General features: G+C 39.7%; 2 long non-coding RNA genes across 2 annotated transcripts in view; one reads left to right on the top strand and one right to left on the bottom strand.

Annotated features, from left to right (window-relative positions):
• Nucleotides 1-2,225: 2,225 nt before the first annotated feature.
• On the bottom strand, nt 2,226-7,171 carry LOC119479340. Its single transcript, XR_005204664.1, has 2 exons — nt 7,090-7,171; nt 2,226-2,294 (listed from the first exon to the last, which is right to left on the bottom strand). It is a non-coding gene; the product is annotated as an uncharacterized LOC119479340 (long non-coding RNA).
• A 6,028-nt stretch (nt 7,172-13,199) lies between these two features.
• The window catches only part of LOC119482471, a 60,400-nt gene continuing 56,312 nt past the window's right edge, over nt 13,200-17,287 (top strand). Inside the window, exons 1-2 of the long non-coding RNA XR_005205436.1 lie at nt 13,200-13,499; nt 13,813-13,943. This is a non-coding gene — a long non-coding RNA (uncharacterized LOC119482471). The remainder of the gene's footprint in view (nt 13,500-13,812; nt 13,944-17,287) is intronic.

Raw genomic sequence — 17,287 nt, 5'->3', positions numbered from 1 at the left:
CACCAAAAGTTAGCATTAGATAATTCCTCATTTGCATATTTATAATATGCAACCATGACAAGGCTGGTACCAATGGATTCCTTAGGTTTTCTAGTTTTAGTTGATGCCAGTATCTTCACTCTAACTTTCAAACTGAGCCCGCTACAACCTAAAAATTGCAAGTTGCATTAATGCGTTAAAGAAATTAGTGGCGTTAAATTAATTTACATTAAGGCGTTATTATCACTTTAACCTTGACAGCCCTAATTTAAACATAAAGGTTCAGAAAACTTGTAATACAAAAATTCCTTGTCTTAATGTAAGTAATCAACTGGGAACGTTTCATGGTGATATCCATTAGTTAAAATTTGTTTTACCGTATTCATCTGTAGTGTTTTGCAAAATGGAAAAATTACAATACATATCTTTACAGGCTGTTTTCTCCAGAAATCTCCACTGCAGTAGAACTTACTCCTATCTATATTCTGAATGTTTTTACATTCATAGCCTGATTTATAGAACATTGTATTCCTAAAAACATGGTGGAAATGGATTTGCTACTGTTGACAGTATTTTTATGAAGTGATACAAAGACAAATTCAAAATTCCCTCCATAAAAACTTTTGGCTCTTATATGTCAACAAACAAAACAATAATTTTGAACCTAGCTTTAGCTTTATACTAAATGTATGCAAATTAGCACACATTTAATACGATGATACCTCATTTGCATATGTAAACATCATTCAGAAAACTTCTAATACATTAAGACAATTATTTGTTGTAAGTAATCAACTATGTTTCATGATATCTATTAGTTTAACATTTTTACCCTATTCACCTCTAATACATATTATATATGTATTTATTTATTCCTGTGTGTAAACTTTTAATGCAGCAACATGTTGATCAAAACTTAAACATGAATTCCAGTATATAATGTATATAGTATATAAACATAGAATTGAATTGAACAAATCGGCACCATTGTCATTGATATCCGATCTAGTTATTTTAATCAGTATCAGCCCGATATCTGATCCGGTATCGGTATCGGTGCATCCCTAGAGATGATCTCACAACGAACAAAAAAAAAAATTGCCTTTGAGGAGAAAACAAATCTCTCACACTTGTTCCAATATATCAAACTAACAAATCCCCAGTCATTTTCTCCAGCGGAAAGTTTTACTTATGCGTTGATTTTATGGTGCATTAATGAGGTATTTATTTTGGTTGAGCGAGGCGAGGTGACAGCAGAGGACAGGAGCTGGATGTGAGGATGAGCAAGGTGACAATGAAGGACTGGGAGATGCAGCGAGTGGCACGCTGAGTGACACAAACTGACCTTGCGATGTTGTTCACTGATGTACTTCACTTCCCCTTCCACCATGTTAACAAGCATGTGTGTGTCTGTATGTGTGTGTTCATACCCTGTTATTAATGGCCACTTAAAATTGAAAGAACCCAACCAGGAGACAACAATGCAATTGGACAATAGCAACACATTACCATAATATACCAGCAGGGTTTGCTCTGGTTATTAAAGGGGCAATCCACAGAGTTAACATGTCAACATGGTTAGTATTACACAGCCTGTGAAAACAGTTGTACAAAGTCGTTTGTGTCTCTGGAGGATCTGGAGAGCTGGAGGAAATAACCCTGATGATGGTATGGTGATGTTTTTATGGTTACAGAAACCCTAGCACAAGACACAGAGCTTTCACCAGGAGGCTGCTGTTCATGTCCCGTGTGGAGCTTAAGTCATCGTTGACTTATTTACTCACGTCAGTCATTAGTCAGGTGAGTCGTTAGTCAGTAACGTTAACGTCAACCACAATCTTTTACTCATCCTAAATCAGTAGTTTCGTTGAGAAGACACTATGCATGCAACAAGCGGATATTAACTCGCTGAAAAGTGATGCTAGAGAGGTTTCTAGAGTGTCGTAGTTTGAAGCTTAGGGCTACTCACCAAGCTACGGTATTTGACGAGTTGGAAGTGAGAATGTATTGCAACATATATCTGATGGCTTTACAGAATATATAAACATGTGTATATATTCTGTAGCTTCCCAGTGGTAGCTATGGTCATGGTCTGATTTTTGCAAATAGTTTGGTGGCCTGGAAGACGGCAATATACCGGCTGCATTTCCCTGACAGATAGGGCAGTCTGATGGCGAGGTAAAGCGGTGAAAATATTCTAAATATAGCATACACTTAAACTGATACAGATTTTTTGGGGGGCCTTATTTTAGGTGGTTAAAATACATTTATGTGCTGCTCCCGTCCACAGCCGCTTTACCTCGGCATCAGACAGCCTTTTCCGACAGGAAACTGAAGCCTTTATATCGCTCTCTACAAAGCCACCAGACTACATTCACAAAAAAACAATCATTTTTATCATTCACATTATTCATTACTGATTAGCGTTTGGTAACCTACGTCACTGCTTTTTGCTTATGGCTGAGTGGGCGTTTCCATTTTTTTTTTGTTAAAAGGAAAATAACTCAGATGGACCCGCCCTTTAAGGGCAACCTGACTTTAGTGTTTAGGGCTTTTGGATCCTGGTCCTCCATAAAATACTGATAAATGACAAATCACATAAACACACGCATAAAAAAAAAAGAAAAAGAAAATCCCACTTATCTTTGGTGGTTTCAGGCCATACAGTTTGGTGCTATTTAGGTTCTGAGGTAGGCTATTTGTCTTTTAGGTTTGAGATATACAGGAAAACATGTAGCAAGTTAATACATGATAACACATGGTTGTTCACACAAGCGATAATGTACAGATGTTAGTACAGTATTAATGAACGACACTGTTGGCAAGACAGCACAGAGGTTGAACATGCATATTGAGTTAAAAACTGTAAAATGTAAAACCCAGGTTGTATTGTGCAAACTGCAGCTGTGGGTGTTAAACCCTAGAAACAGCCACCCCTCAGACAACCTTCTCCATCCTCCCCTAAGTGTCCCCACATTTGGATCTTTTCTCCCTGACCCCTCTAACCTTGTATCGTACCCCTCCTCGCTCTGCACTCACCTTCATAAATAAGGTCAGCGCAGACAAAGAGGGGAGATGTTAGGGTAGAAAATCACATCAGAGGAATAAAACCTGGGTATTTTTGTACGTTTGTAGGAATCCTTATTGTGTGAAGGGTCAAGCACCCTTCGTTTTGCTCTGATCTCACGAGCAGGTAGGGAAGGAAGAGAGGAAAGAAAGAGAAGTTCATTTTATTAAGAAAAAAAAGAGAGAATGAGGGCAAGGATTTCGCTGACGAGTGGGGAAGAATGAAAAGGTTAATTGGGCTATTATCCAGCTGTAGTTTTTGAGGGATTTATAAGATGTCCTGGACTCGCTCTCACTTTCTCTCGTTCTGTCTGAGACATGTGCTCATGCCCACACAAGTGCACACTACCTCACACTAGTCCACATTCTGTATGCACACAGAGTTTCCATCCGAATTCAAACAATAAAAGAAGACGTATGGATATGAAATGATAATGCAAATAATAAAACAAGAGGGTGCTGTGAGATGTGTGTGTTCCTGTGTGGTTTACACCGTGTGCACACGTTTTAAGGAGCCGAATAAGCAGAGTGTGATGTGACAAAGAGAAGAAGACCACACACTTTATTCAAAGATTTAAAGGAATAGTACACCGTTTTGGAAATAGTTACAACACAAAACTCCCCCTAAAAGCACATATTTACATTCACATTTTCTTCTTCTTTGTGTATGAAATAAACAACATAAATGTGTTAAAGAGAGCTTTAGAGATGTTTATGTGATAAAAACTCCAAGGGGTACTGACCAAGCGTATTTGACAAGTTGGGAGTGCAAACAAGGACTGTAATGTGCATTCTTTATGAGCCCAAAAGCTCTGACGTCTGAAGACATTTTTTGGTGTATGCGCCCGATGAGCATGACGCTATCCTGGAACGCTATCCATTTATCTTAATTCATCAATTATAGGCTGTCTAAAAGTGTCTCCATTGAGAATGATACAGTAACATAACAGGTTGAATTTTGAGTACAGATGCAACGCAGCTATGTACCCTGAATGCAACAGGGTCACGCCCCTTCTCTTTAGGTTGTCAAAAGACATTCTGGGAAACAAGGGGAAATACATGTATATATGTATGTGCAAATTAAGCAAAAGGGATACCTCACATAATTTAATTCAAATCATCACATTGAGCATACAACAGTTTAGGGTTGTCTGGTTCTTGAAGTTATCTTTATCAGTTAATCAAGTTTTATCTCCCTTCTCAAATCAATATAGTTAGATTACCTCCCGGTCATGCCAACAGTGTAGTACTGAACACATCTAAATGTAAAGTCACCTTACAAAGAGAGCTCTTCATGTAACCTTGGTATGAACTCAAGTGTTTCACTGATGCTATCACAATGATACAAAGCCTGTCTTATCAGTGGCTAAGTGATCACGCAAATAGACCCAATCAATGAGGAGCTTCTCTGTCAAGAGGACGGCACGAGAATGAACGAGGTTGAATTAACAAATGAATACATGTATAGTAATGTCAATATAATATGCGAGTACAGGTGCAGTTGTTATTGAGACTGAACCAAATCGGCAAACTTGGAGTCGGTTGATGTTTGTCACAATCAGCAACACCTTTCACATTGCACTTTGTCATTTTATCCAATAATATTCATAACTATGTTTTCATTAGTGTATAATCACCTGAAACTAAGAAACATTGTGTTTCCGTTAGCTTAGAATGAGCTCTCCATATCCACATAGGGAGGGGGTCCTCTTCACGGAGTCCGTCATGTTGCTCCACCATGTCTCTAGTAGCCCAGAATGGACAAACTCTTTCGCATTTTTACGTTACCAGTTGCTCTTAAAGTAGTGTTATTATGGTATGGATGGCCTCTGAGCGAGGTGAACGACGTTACCACGGTTTTGCACTCAGTGGCTCAAGTTACAGCAGTCTTGGAAAGGGAGGAGTGAGCGGAGGGGTACTCAGTCGGTTGCAATCTGCAACCACACCACTAGATGCCGACAAATCTTACACACTGTAACTTTAAGTACAATTTGGAGGTACTTGTACTTTACTTGAGTATTTACATTTTATGCTACTTTAATCTTCTACTCAATTAAATGTTGTAATATTGTACTTTTTACTCCATTTATTTGACAACACAACTTACTTGTTATGTTACAGATTTGGATTATTAATACAACATTGCAAATGAACTAATACATGATGAGGTATTATTATGGAAGTATATAAAGTAATTGTAATTAGCCCCACCTTTACCAGCTGCTACATTAGTGATGCTTACACATTAATGCATCACTAATTATAATCCAGTGATATGATCAACCCGGTCTCACAAGAAGGCGTATAAATACCATGACATTACACAGACATTCTGCGTGTCATGAATACGTATTTTAGTCTTTTTGCGTGTCATTTGTACGCCACACAAACGTCTGCAGTTTGGTCTCCCAGATACTGAATATTACCAACAAATTAATTGGTTATAATCATCTGCAATATGATGTCCAATTTAGGATTTTCTGCAGCAATAGAGAACCTGTTTATGGAACCACTAATGTAAAGCTTTGTAAACACTGTAACAATATTACCCACAGTACAGCCTGTCTCTTCAAGGTACACCCACCTGTGAGCTAATGCAGACACACATACACACACACACACACACACACACACGCAGCACGCCACAATTATTTCTTTCCTTACTTATTTGCTTACTTACGGCAGAGAGAGAATGGAAGCAGAGGGCAGTACTCTGCCCTTGAGAGTGGCCCCTTGATTAGCAATGTTCTCTGGCAAATCAGCGGCCATTCACATGACGAAGGATGCCGCTGAAAAAATGAACAGCTGTCACCGTGTGATGTGTTAATTTCCTGACAGTCTCTGCGCTGAAACCAATTACTGATTTAAGGGCAGGGAGAGAGAGAGGCCCTCTGCACACACTCATTAGGCTCCTTCAAGACTAAAAGGATAAAAGCAAAACAAGGAGAGAAAGCAAGCGAGAGGAAGAAAGGAAGAAATAGAGACTTTCACACTCTTGCTGTCAGCTGAAAGCCTTGTATGTACAAAATGTCACTTTAGAAATAATTAAAAACAAAGCTACTAGAGCCAAGTGTGTCTTCTAAGGATCGTATATTAGTGGAATTATGCTTAGTGGAAAGAATAGAAATTTACTTAGAATAATGTTGTGCAATCTCATAGTTTTGTTCCCTATTATCGCCTCTTATCTTAGAGTTTGAACAATGCTTCTATTCTTCCTGGTGTTACCATGAGAGCAGCGGCCATTGTACACTTTTGGACTGATTATCTGTAATCTTTTTCACTTTTTCCATATTTTCATATGCATGCTTTACTTTTCCTTCCAATGTCTTAAAGGTACCCTAGAGATTTCTTTTTTTTTTTTTAATGTTTACATTCAGTGTTCCCCAAATGCATTGAGTGAATCCATGAACTCACTATGACATGTCAAATGTGTTGAGTGCATTTAATTCTTCATAATGCATTATATGTTTTAAGTATTTTAAATCCAGCATTATTTGCATCCATATTTACTTGCTAGCAGTCTTTTTTTCTTTTTCTTTGTCTTTTTTGGTGCATTGCTGCATGTCTTTCACCTGTTGATCAGTAGAATAGAGTGAAACCTATGGCAAGAAAGTGTACCTGCCCGCCAAGGCCCACTCGCCCTTATGTGTTTGGTTTGAACAGCCTTTGCTGGCGTTGTCAACCAGAAAGGTAGCGAGCCACCACCCAGAGCAATTGCAATAAATACCAATCCATACAGCAGACAATTCAGCAGTTTCAACCACAGTAAATATAGCAGTCTAGCAATACTCAACCAAGCAGAAAACATTAAAGTACAATATTTAAAATATGTTTTTTTGTCAATGGAGTCTGGTGGTTTTGAAGAGAGCATAGATGGATAGAATGGCTTCAGTTTCACATCAAAAAGGGCTGACTGACGGCGAGGTAAAGCAGTGAAAATATTCTAAATATAGTGTACACTTAAACTGATAATGATTATTTTTAGGTAGGCCTTATTTTTCTGGTGCTCCCATCCACAGCCGCGTCACTTCGCTGTCAGACAACCCGTTCCGATGGGGAACTGAAGCCATTATATCGCTCTCTTCAAAGCCACCAGACTCCATTGACAGAAACAGTAATTTTATCTCACATTTCATAGGAGTATACATACAACTGCACTTCAAAAACGCCGAACTAACCCTTTCATTTATTTCCAAACTTAGCACAACTACCGTTGACTCAGATAGTGCTATATAACCGTATTGATTAGCCTACTTTGGTAACCTACAGTATGTCACTTTTTTTTGCTGAGTGGGCGTTGTCATTTGAAAACCAATGGAGAAGAACACAGATGGACCCCACTTTGAATATTTCAGCTTTAGGTCCCGACTTCTTCAAACCACCTGGCAGACATCTTAATACACCAGGTCCATTCTGCTTTTGAAAATCTCTCTCTCATTGATAGCTCACATTACACTCCTTCTGTGTTTCCCGGAGCCTCCCAGTCTGAGGGCCAACGGGGCGGCTGTATCCCCCTGTGGGCCTGCTTGTTCTCTGCTCCCTTCCACCGCTGGAGATAATGTGAGAATATTTATTCACTGTCCTCCGTGACCCGCTGTGTGCGTGGAGTGCGACGCAGCTGTAATTGGGGCGGTGGTTAAGGGGGCTGCTGGGTTATTCCGACGTCGGGCCCGGCATCTTTAGAAGCATGGCCCCCGGTCCATGTCCCTATCCCTGCTCCCTCGCTCAGCCTAATCTGCTAATAATACCTTTGTCTAATGGTGTCAATGGCCATATATCACCCCAGGACTGAGGAGAGGGAGGGAGGTAGCGAGGGAAAGAGATAGTGGTGGAGTTTCGAATGCATGCTTTCTGACACAGCTGGAGATTAAGAAAATATATTCACCAAGAAATGGCAACGACAATCTGATAGTCACCGAGAGAAATAAATAGTTCTAAAAGATGATCGCTTGTTGGGTTCTGGTGAAAGCATTTTTCATCATGTACAACTTGAAATAATGGTATCGGATCATATTTTACAAAATAGCTCAATTCAGTTTTACAACAAAAAAAAGACAGTTTATATCATCAAAAAACAATTTAACTTAATATCTACAGATTATTTTATAGGCTGATTAATTACTGGATTGGTTCAAGGAGTGGTATCGAGGGTTAGGTTAAGGAAATGAGTAAAACAAAAAGTAAATATATTACATTATGTTGAAAATAAAGTAAGAATATAACAGCTAATCCTCTCAACACTTCTGCTGAATTCAAGGAAACAAAACAAAAGAAAACACCTAAGACTGTTAAATTAAGAGCCGTGAACGCCGGCCCTTAAATCAACTGTTCAAGTCCCTAACAAGGTTAGTCGTCACGCGGCCATGGTCACCAATTGCTTCTAAATGAAGGCAGATATTAATGAGGTCTTGATGGAGCTGGGCTTTTGTTGGAAATGCCTTGATGTTGGGAGCTAAAACAAGACATTCTCATCAGCAGCCTTCCCCAAGTCTTTAGAGATCAAATTATGTCTAGATATCAAAATAAATGAGTGACTTACACTTAATTTCACAAAGAAAAGAGGGTGAGGGGGAAAAAAATAATAATTGATTCCTTGACTTTCGTACAAGACAGAGAATTGTAAAACAAACTCCGAAAGGAAGAACAAGTCTTTTCTTTGTTCATAAATAGATGATTATTTTTAATTTCCTTAGATGAAATGCAGAGTGTCTCCCACGAGATGCACTTGGCTAGTTATTCTGCAGAGCTTGGGTATTTTATTTATACAATTGGGCTTGAGTAAACAAACTTTATTTTTTTTCCTGATAAACTGACTTAAAAGACACAGAAAGGCAGCTGTTTGAAGTGTAAAAATGAACTTTTCTTAATAAATACAGGCCAGATGACTAATGCCATTGCCTTCCTTCTTACATCCATCTTCTGCTACTTAAAAATAGAATACATATAACTTAGGGCTGTCAATCAATTAAAATATTTAATCGCGGTTATTTGCATTACTGTCCATAGTCACTTGCGATTAATCAAATGTACCTTAAGCTGAGATTTTTTCAAGTATTTAATACTCTTAATAATCAACATGTGAGTGGGCAAATTATCTAATTTAGCACTCAGTTTTTCCTCGCCAAAATTTAGCATAAATTCGGAGCATTATTTAACCTTCTTCGCAACAAGCCAGTATGACATAGTTGGTTGGATTCCTTTTCTAAGTTTTCTAGGTTCATATGATGCCAGTATCTTCACTCTAGCTTTAAAACTGAGCCCACTACAACCTAAAGATCTATCGTGTTAACTTTGACAGCACTGATATATTTACATTTTGCCAAACCAAATTGTATATCATACATCCATTTATTTCCTAATTGTTATATCCATAAGTACTCTACATATCTGTTTGTATTGCAAAGACGTTTTATAACAACAGAAGGCCAATTATGTTACTATATAAAGGCTGCAGTTCAGTACAGGTCTGCTACTGTAGCCTTTGCACATATGATTGATAACTATTTTCTCACAGCACTTTATATTAAACATCATTACACATAAATTGGTTCACGCACATCTTGTATCATTCCTGCGTTATCAGATAATCACCTCATTATGTTTCTGTTTTTAACTTTTCACAACCTCCTGCAGCCAGTAATTAATCAAAGGAAAAAAACAACAACACTGTCACAAAAGTTAGTTTCTTATAATCAGCACTCTGAATATTATAGCTTTTATAATTATTAACATACAGCAGCACTCCCTCCGATATTCTGCTCGTCTCCAGCTGGGTGAGGTGACGTATCCCGCTGTGGACGACGACAGTGACTGCTATACCCCTGGACAATAGTGTGGGAGGACAGCTTGATCTTCAGGCTTCTCTATTGACTGGGACTGGTGCAGTGGTTCTGGCTGGCTGCTTCCCTGAGGCTAGTATTGACACCCAGGTTCTGGTTTGGATAGCAGGGTCGCAGGACTAGGACTCTCCTCTTTTGATTAATTGAGCCCTGGCCTTGATTAATGATGCCTTAAGCCACAATCTTCTTGCTTTGAACTCAAAACTTTTATATAGCCACGCTACAGGGGAAGCATCCAGGAGAGAAGCCAGCATGAGGCAGCTGTTGAAGCTTATGGTCAAAATCATGCCACATTATTATTATTTGTATTTATTTGGTGCTTTCTTATCTCTTCAGATTATTGGTAAACTGAGGGCCTTTGTGGTTACATGTTGCATCTCAATTGTAAAGATTTGTCAATGGATTTGGATTGATTTTATTAGTTGAAATATGTCCAGTGTTGTGATATGGTTGGTCATCCTGCAATATTTCCTCCTTCTCCCAATATTTCTGTGACGGGGTGACTATTATTTTATGTTTGTACACTGTAAATACGTTCAATGACTTAGATGACAATTCTTTTTGCAAGAACAACAATTCTTACCAAAAATGTTGATCTAAAATGTTTTACTTAAAGCTAGCGTTGGTAATCTTGAGAAACCAGCAAGAGTAGCCTACGCTAGTGTTTTTAAATTATCCATCTGAAGCCCAGTGTTGCTGTAATTAAAGTAGCTAGCAGCACTAGCTCCTAAAGTTGCTAAATCTAGCGAGAAAGTCGCCAAGTTGGCAGCACTGACAGTCCATTGCTCCAGACCTCCTTTCAAAACCACTCCCCCAAAATTATCATTTTGAACATAAAGAACGAACATGGCTATTGTCAAGACTCACAGTGCACGCAGGTAGACATGCAATTGATTTTCAATAATAAATACATACATATGTTTGCATAAAGCAAGACTATCTGTCCACTATCAAGTTAATAAGAGTATTAAATACATGACAAATATCCCTTTAGGTACATTTTGGCCAGAAAAAAATGTGTGATTAATTTGCGACAATAATGTGATTAATCGCAATTTCATATATTTTAATCGATTGGCAGCGCTACTTATTGTATTACTATTATAATTTTGAACCTTTTTTTGTCAGAGCATTTGATTTATTGATTGCTGTCGGGATGTAATATGACATTAGCATTCGGTCACAAATTTTGTGTCTAAATACAGCGTAGTAAAATATTTCCCTTTGTCACAGCCATACTCCTCATTGAGGATCAAAATATTATTTCAGGAGCTACACTCTAATGTGTGGATTTTTTGCTGAAGATGTTTCCATGTCCATATGTATCATGCATACTATGCCAATTACACCCCCAAAATAAGCAAAACACATTCAGTTATAAATGCCCTGTAACATCATTACATGCCTGCTGTTGTGCACACAATGCAGTGGCGCTGAGTCATCAGTTCACTGAGTCACTAAAGACTCCATGTTATCCTTCACGAACTGGGAGCTCCACAGAGGACCTCTCCTTCCCCCCTCGCCTTATTACTTGTTTTAAAGTAAGCAGCTTGGGCCGGTACACCGATGCTGGCTTAATGCATGCAGTTTGCGCAGCTGCGGCGCGGGACGGCAGACAGCCGATCATGGCGTGATTTATGACGCTGACCGCTGGCTGCGTGGTGCAGGCTAATGACACATACACTAAAGTCATTGATTTGTATGAATGCCCTCCGCTCTTCATCTATCACAATTTAATGTTAGGAGTTTGCAATGCAGAGGTAGAGAAGAGGATGAGGTGGAGGAGGAGAAAGAGGGGGTTGGAGGGAAGGTAGCATCCCAAGGAGGAGGTGAAGCAGACGACAAAGAGAGTAGAAGGGAGAAAAAAATCAACATGCGGCCACAAAACGGGGTGGCATAGACGCTGCGGAACAAGAGGAGCAGGTAGAACGAGGGTGAAGTGGAGTCTTGGGTTCCCCGAGGCCCGACAGCCCCCCTGCCCTCCCCTCGTCTTTCCTAAGTCATGAGTCATTTGCTGCTCCTCTAATATCTGCCCCCCCTCCCTCTGCTTTATGGAAATGGCCATGAATTGTGCACAGTGGACACTGTGCTCAATAAAGCAGATAATAGCAACAACAAGGAGCGAAACGCAAGGATTACCTTTAGTCTACAGGAGAGAAAAAGAGAGGGAGGGACGGAGGAGAAAAGAGAAAGGGAGCAAGTTGAAAATGAATAAGTATGCATGTTAACTGTGTGAGTAATAAGAGTGCATTTAGATTTGTATTGTATGTACCCACTGGCTCCTTGTTCACTCATTATAGTGAACATAGTATCTACTGTAGGAAGTGTAAAAGTTCAGTTTGACAGCTGTGCATGATGCAAACATCTCCCTCCTACAGGAAGGAAGACGTGTGTGTGTGTGTGTGTGTAAATAAAACCAGTTGTATGTGCAATGCACGCTTCCTTCCTTCCTCTCTGCCAACCCTTTGTATCCCACTCTTAGTAAACACAGTATGAGGGTGAATGTTTTAACGCTGCATGCTAATATGTGTATGTCGCAGTGCAGGAAAGGCCTTCCAGGAGGGGAACATGATAGATGGTCTACTGAGATGACTTCTTCTCAATACTTAAAAGCTAGGGCTGGAACAATTCACCTATCTTCCGATTCAATACTATCACGATACTTGAGTGCCGTTTCGATATGTATAGTAATTTTTAAGTTTTGCGATTCGATATTATTGCAATTTTTGTTAACTTTTTTAAGATTAGACCATGGGAAAAAGTTGAATGATACACTATGGGGACATGTACTTAAAAAATATCTAAATTTATACAGTAAAAATGTTTGATTTTCAGCATGTATGTAGTCAGAGATTTCCTGAAGTCAAATATATCAGTCATTGTCAGGAATTATTTACTATTTTTTTTCCAGCAACCAAAACAAATCAAAGAATAAAGACATTTCTCCTTCAAATTGGTGGTACATGTAATGGTTTTTACTTCTGGTGAATATCATCCAATCAATCTTATTTCCATACATGTATTTTGTATATACAGTTTCCTTTGTTAACATCTTAGTTTGAAAACCGGACGTAGTCACACGGTAACTCCAAAAGGTTGAATGTGCTTATGCCAAAATAAATGCAGTCCAATGGGATCCACCAATGGGAAAGTAATCCTGCTTTTTTGCTCATTTATGTACATTATTTGTTTCATGAGTAAATCAAACAAATCACTCTACCTTTTGTCCTTACACTGTATGTATGGTTTCCGGGAGATCAGGTGAAAGAGGAGTGTTGGTTTGGGTTTTAGGTTTATGTATGTGTGAGTTATAGTCAGTTGATGTCGTTATCTTTGTCTGCCTTTTCCTGACCCCTCTGTCTCTCTGTCTTTTTTCTCTCTTCATCATAGGCATCTCAGTCTCTCATGTGATGACATAGTGCAGATGGAGCCATGACTCATGGCTTACAGCACCCGCTTTAATTACAGCAGATGTAAACAAGCCTGTCAGTTATGCTAATCCGAACCATAGCTGGTTGGGGGAGACAATAACACCAGACGAACAACAGGAAGAGGACCAACTGGATACCTGCTCCGCGGACTGACCTGTCTCTCAAACCTTCACACGAACATCATGTAAGCTCATTTGGAATGTTTTTTTTGTTTTTTTACCAGTGTTTCCTCGCAGACCGGATCATTTGGAGTGGGAATGTATCCAACCTCTGTTGTCATCTATGACTGTACACACCATATTTAGACTTAAACTCAAGATAATTATATCTGGAAAAGTCACTGATGTTTGTGCTCTGACACATTCAATTGGTTCCATACTTAAAAAGACATGTAAGAATCACTGGCGCAGGTGTTCCTGCTTTGGGTTTCGAAGTAAATATGTAAATATGACATGCAACTGCAGAGTTGATGAGCACCTTAACCTTCATTCTTCCAGATGGAGTTACTATTGGAGTGATCACGACATCTATTCATCCCCAGTTTTCCATCTGCAAACACTGTGCAGTGTGTGTTCTTTGGAGTGAATGCACATCTGCAGGGAAAGGAACATTTGCAGTGGTGGTATAAGTATGTTACACCTGTTACACTCGGACACACTTGCATGCAAGTTCTTTTATTTATAATCAAAGATAAGAAGGAAATAGCAACACGTAAGAAAAGGTGTGGTTTTTGGTGGAAATTAGTTCATTTTAAAAATAAAGTTGCATCTAGGCTCGTTGTTTTGTGAAAAAAAAACTCCAGTAACGCTAAACCCTGGAAGAACTTAAACACTAGGAACCGGGGATCGAGCGCTTTATACAAGGAACAAAGAAAACTGACTATGTTTACATGTGCAAAATATTCAATTATTTGCCCTTATTCTGAAAAAGACAATATTTCTACTGACAGAAGCTCTTTACATGGCTAAAGAAAATTAATATTCCAATAATATTCCTGTTTACATCCGGCTGTGCATACTCTGATTAACATAACCGGTGGCGGACTTGTTTGACCGTGCGAACACAGCCTCCCTCTTTCATTCCTTCAACCACCTTGTTGAAAAGGTCAGCATTGCTATATTTGTGCATATCCAAAAACCTGTTGGTAGGTGTGTGAAATGTGGGCTTTCTTTTGGGCATGCATCTCTGCAAACTATCGGCTAGTTGGTTTGTGTACACCGCACAGAGCTGGTTGTAAACAGGCAATAGGTCGTGTGTCGCAAACTGAATAAAAACCCCAATCGAGACGCACATTCTGAATGTGCTGAATACATGTTCAAAGAATGCTCCTAAAACCCAAATAATATCAGCATATCACAAATGTCTTAATCGGAAAAATGCTCCATTTAGGATAAGGCCTAATTCAGAAGATCCAAACGGAATATGCTGTTTACACGACCCGTATCAAATTCGGAATATTGTCATATTTGGAATAATAGTGGAATATTAGTGTGCATCTAAATATAGTAATTGACAAACTGACACAAGGAGAAGGAAGCACAGAGACTAAAAACACGATGAAAGGAGGGTGATAACGAGAAACAGGTGACGGCGGGGCTAATGAGGGACAGGTGAAAACAATCAGGGCGGGGCAGACAATCACACAGGCGGGAAAACACACAAAGGCAGGAAGTGGAGTTGTCTGCAACGAAAGAGGAGGTGAGTTTCAAAATAAAACAGGATGAAACAGAAGCCCCCAAATCCCAGAACACAAAATCCTCCAGATAACTTTATCAACAGTTGATCAAAACCACGATATTTCTCTAACATTAACCAACGTGCTGCTGTTGTCTAAACCTAACCACACAGGTGAACCCCAGTCTCTGCAGTCCTGTGCTTTGTACTCCAACAGACTCCCCACCTTTTGACTTTGCATGGGTAGAAAAAAACTAGACAGGGTTGGGAGAGCAATGCAGCCAAACTAAAGCCAGAACATCTACTGATGTTGATACAAAGGGCTGCACATTTAGCCTTGTTGTTGGTACATTCACTTGTGGGACTGTCGGAGAAATACATGATCATCAATCTAGACATCTTTGGGTTGCTTTGGAAAGCAGGTACAGTGAAGCGCAATAGGAAATAGGGCTTCTCAACAGACTCATAAAATTCACTAATAAAGGAGAGTGAAAGCTGTTTAGAGGAGCTTAGCTATGTTCTCCACTGAAAACAATGGCCTTCCTCTGCACAATGTCAGACAATAATTATGTAATAATGAAATCATTTTTTGCATTCGTCATTCACAGGGCTCCAATGTTCTCCAGAACCACCACTTTCTCTTACCAATTAAATGTGTGTGATTGAGTTATCATATGTCCAACTGCACTTCAATGCTGTTGAAACTCTAAAAATCTATTCTCAGTGTGAAATTAATCACTAAAAGCTCAAAACAGTCCACACACAGATAACGCAGCCTATCACTTAAACGTCTTAAAGTTGATTAAAACAGTCTGGAATTCATACATGCACCATATGGAAATGGTTGTACAGGATCTGGGAGTCTTTCCTTGTACCAGCTCATGTTTGACGAATGTCAAACACACTTAATTGGAAAGCCCTTTCGTTCTAGATGTTCATTTGCATTCAGTAAAACAAAAAAAACAAAACAAAAGCAGCTCGGTGCATTTCACTGATGAATAGAAGATTTCCTGAACCATGAAATTAAAGCATGTCTTTCTTTTCATATTTGAGAATTGACATCGCCATTTGTAGAGAAGGAGAGGATGATTTGGCAGTATTGATAGTACGGATACCAGAATCAATAAACTGTTGTGCCATCATTGTCCTACACATGTGTAAAGTCAGGCTAAACACCCATTCAAACAAAACATAGGGCTTTTAAAAAGATGCACAGAATATTAACTTAATGACAATAATTTATACATGCGTGATCGTGTCACGTTCATGGACCAATGAACATGTTAAATGTAACAACATCAACACATTTTTGTAATGGGAGGTAGGAGGGACAAACTTCTGTCTGTGGGAACTGTCTTACAATATTATATTGTGTTCACCCAGTATTACACATAAAACGCATTTATCAAATCATTCCTATGCTCCCAGGATCGTATGTCCCCTAGATTTATATGGCACATAATGGGAACACGACAAACAGTCCTCTGTTCCCACGGTCCTATGTTCCCCCAACCCATTCTCATTCCCAACTCGTTACATACGGACGCTTGGTCAGGACCCCTTGGACCCCAGTTTTGAATGCACTGGGTACCCCTTGGTGTTAGGTTTAGGCAGCGAAACTACTTGGTTAGGTTTAGGAACAGATCATGGTTTTGGTTAATATGGGTATGTTTTTGACAACCTGGGAATGTCCCTTGTCACCGATCCTGTTTGTGATTTTCACGGACAGGATCTCAAGGGCGCAGCCGGGGGGAGGAGAGTGTCTGGTTTTGGGCCCTCAGAATTGCGTCTCTGCTCTTTGCAGATGATGTGGTTCTGTTGGCTTCATCAGACCGTGACCTTCAGCACGCACTGGGGCAGTTTGCAGCCGAGTGTGAAGCGGTCAGGATGAGAATCAGTACCTCCAATTCTGGGTCTGAAAAATGGTGGATTGTGCCCTCTGGGTTGGGAGTCCTTGCCCCAAGTGAAGGAGTTTAAGTATTTCAGTGTCATGTTCACAAGTGAGGGTAAAATGGAGCAAGAGATGGACATGCCGTTATGGTAAAGAGGGAGCTGAGCTGGAAGTCAAAGCTCTTGATTTACCAGCCCATTTACATTCCAACCCTCATCTATGGTCATGAGCTTTGGGTAGGCTGGCTGGGCTCAGCCTTAGAAATAGGGTGAGGACTTCAGACATCCGGAGGGAGTTCGGAGAAGAGCCGTTGCTCCTTCGCGTCGAAAGGTGCCAGCTGAGGTGGTTCCCGCATCTGATCAGGATGCCTCCTGGACGCCTCCCTTTGGAGGTTTTCCGGGCACGTC

This window comes from Sebastes umbrosus, chromosome 2, assembly GCF_015220745.1.
Source record: "Sebastes umbrosus isolate fSebUmb1 chromosome 2, fSebUmb1.pri, whole genome shotgun sequence".
NCBI classification, from domain to species: Eukaryota; Metazoa; Chordata; class Actinopteri; order Perciformes; family Sebastidae; genus Sebastes; species Sebastes umbrosus.
This window is presented reverse-complemented; position numbering and strand designations above follow the sequence as displayed.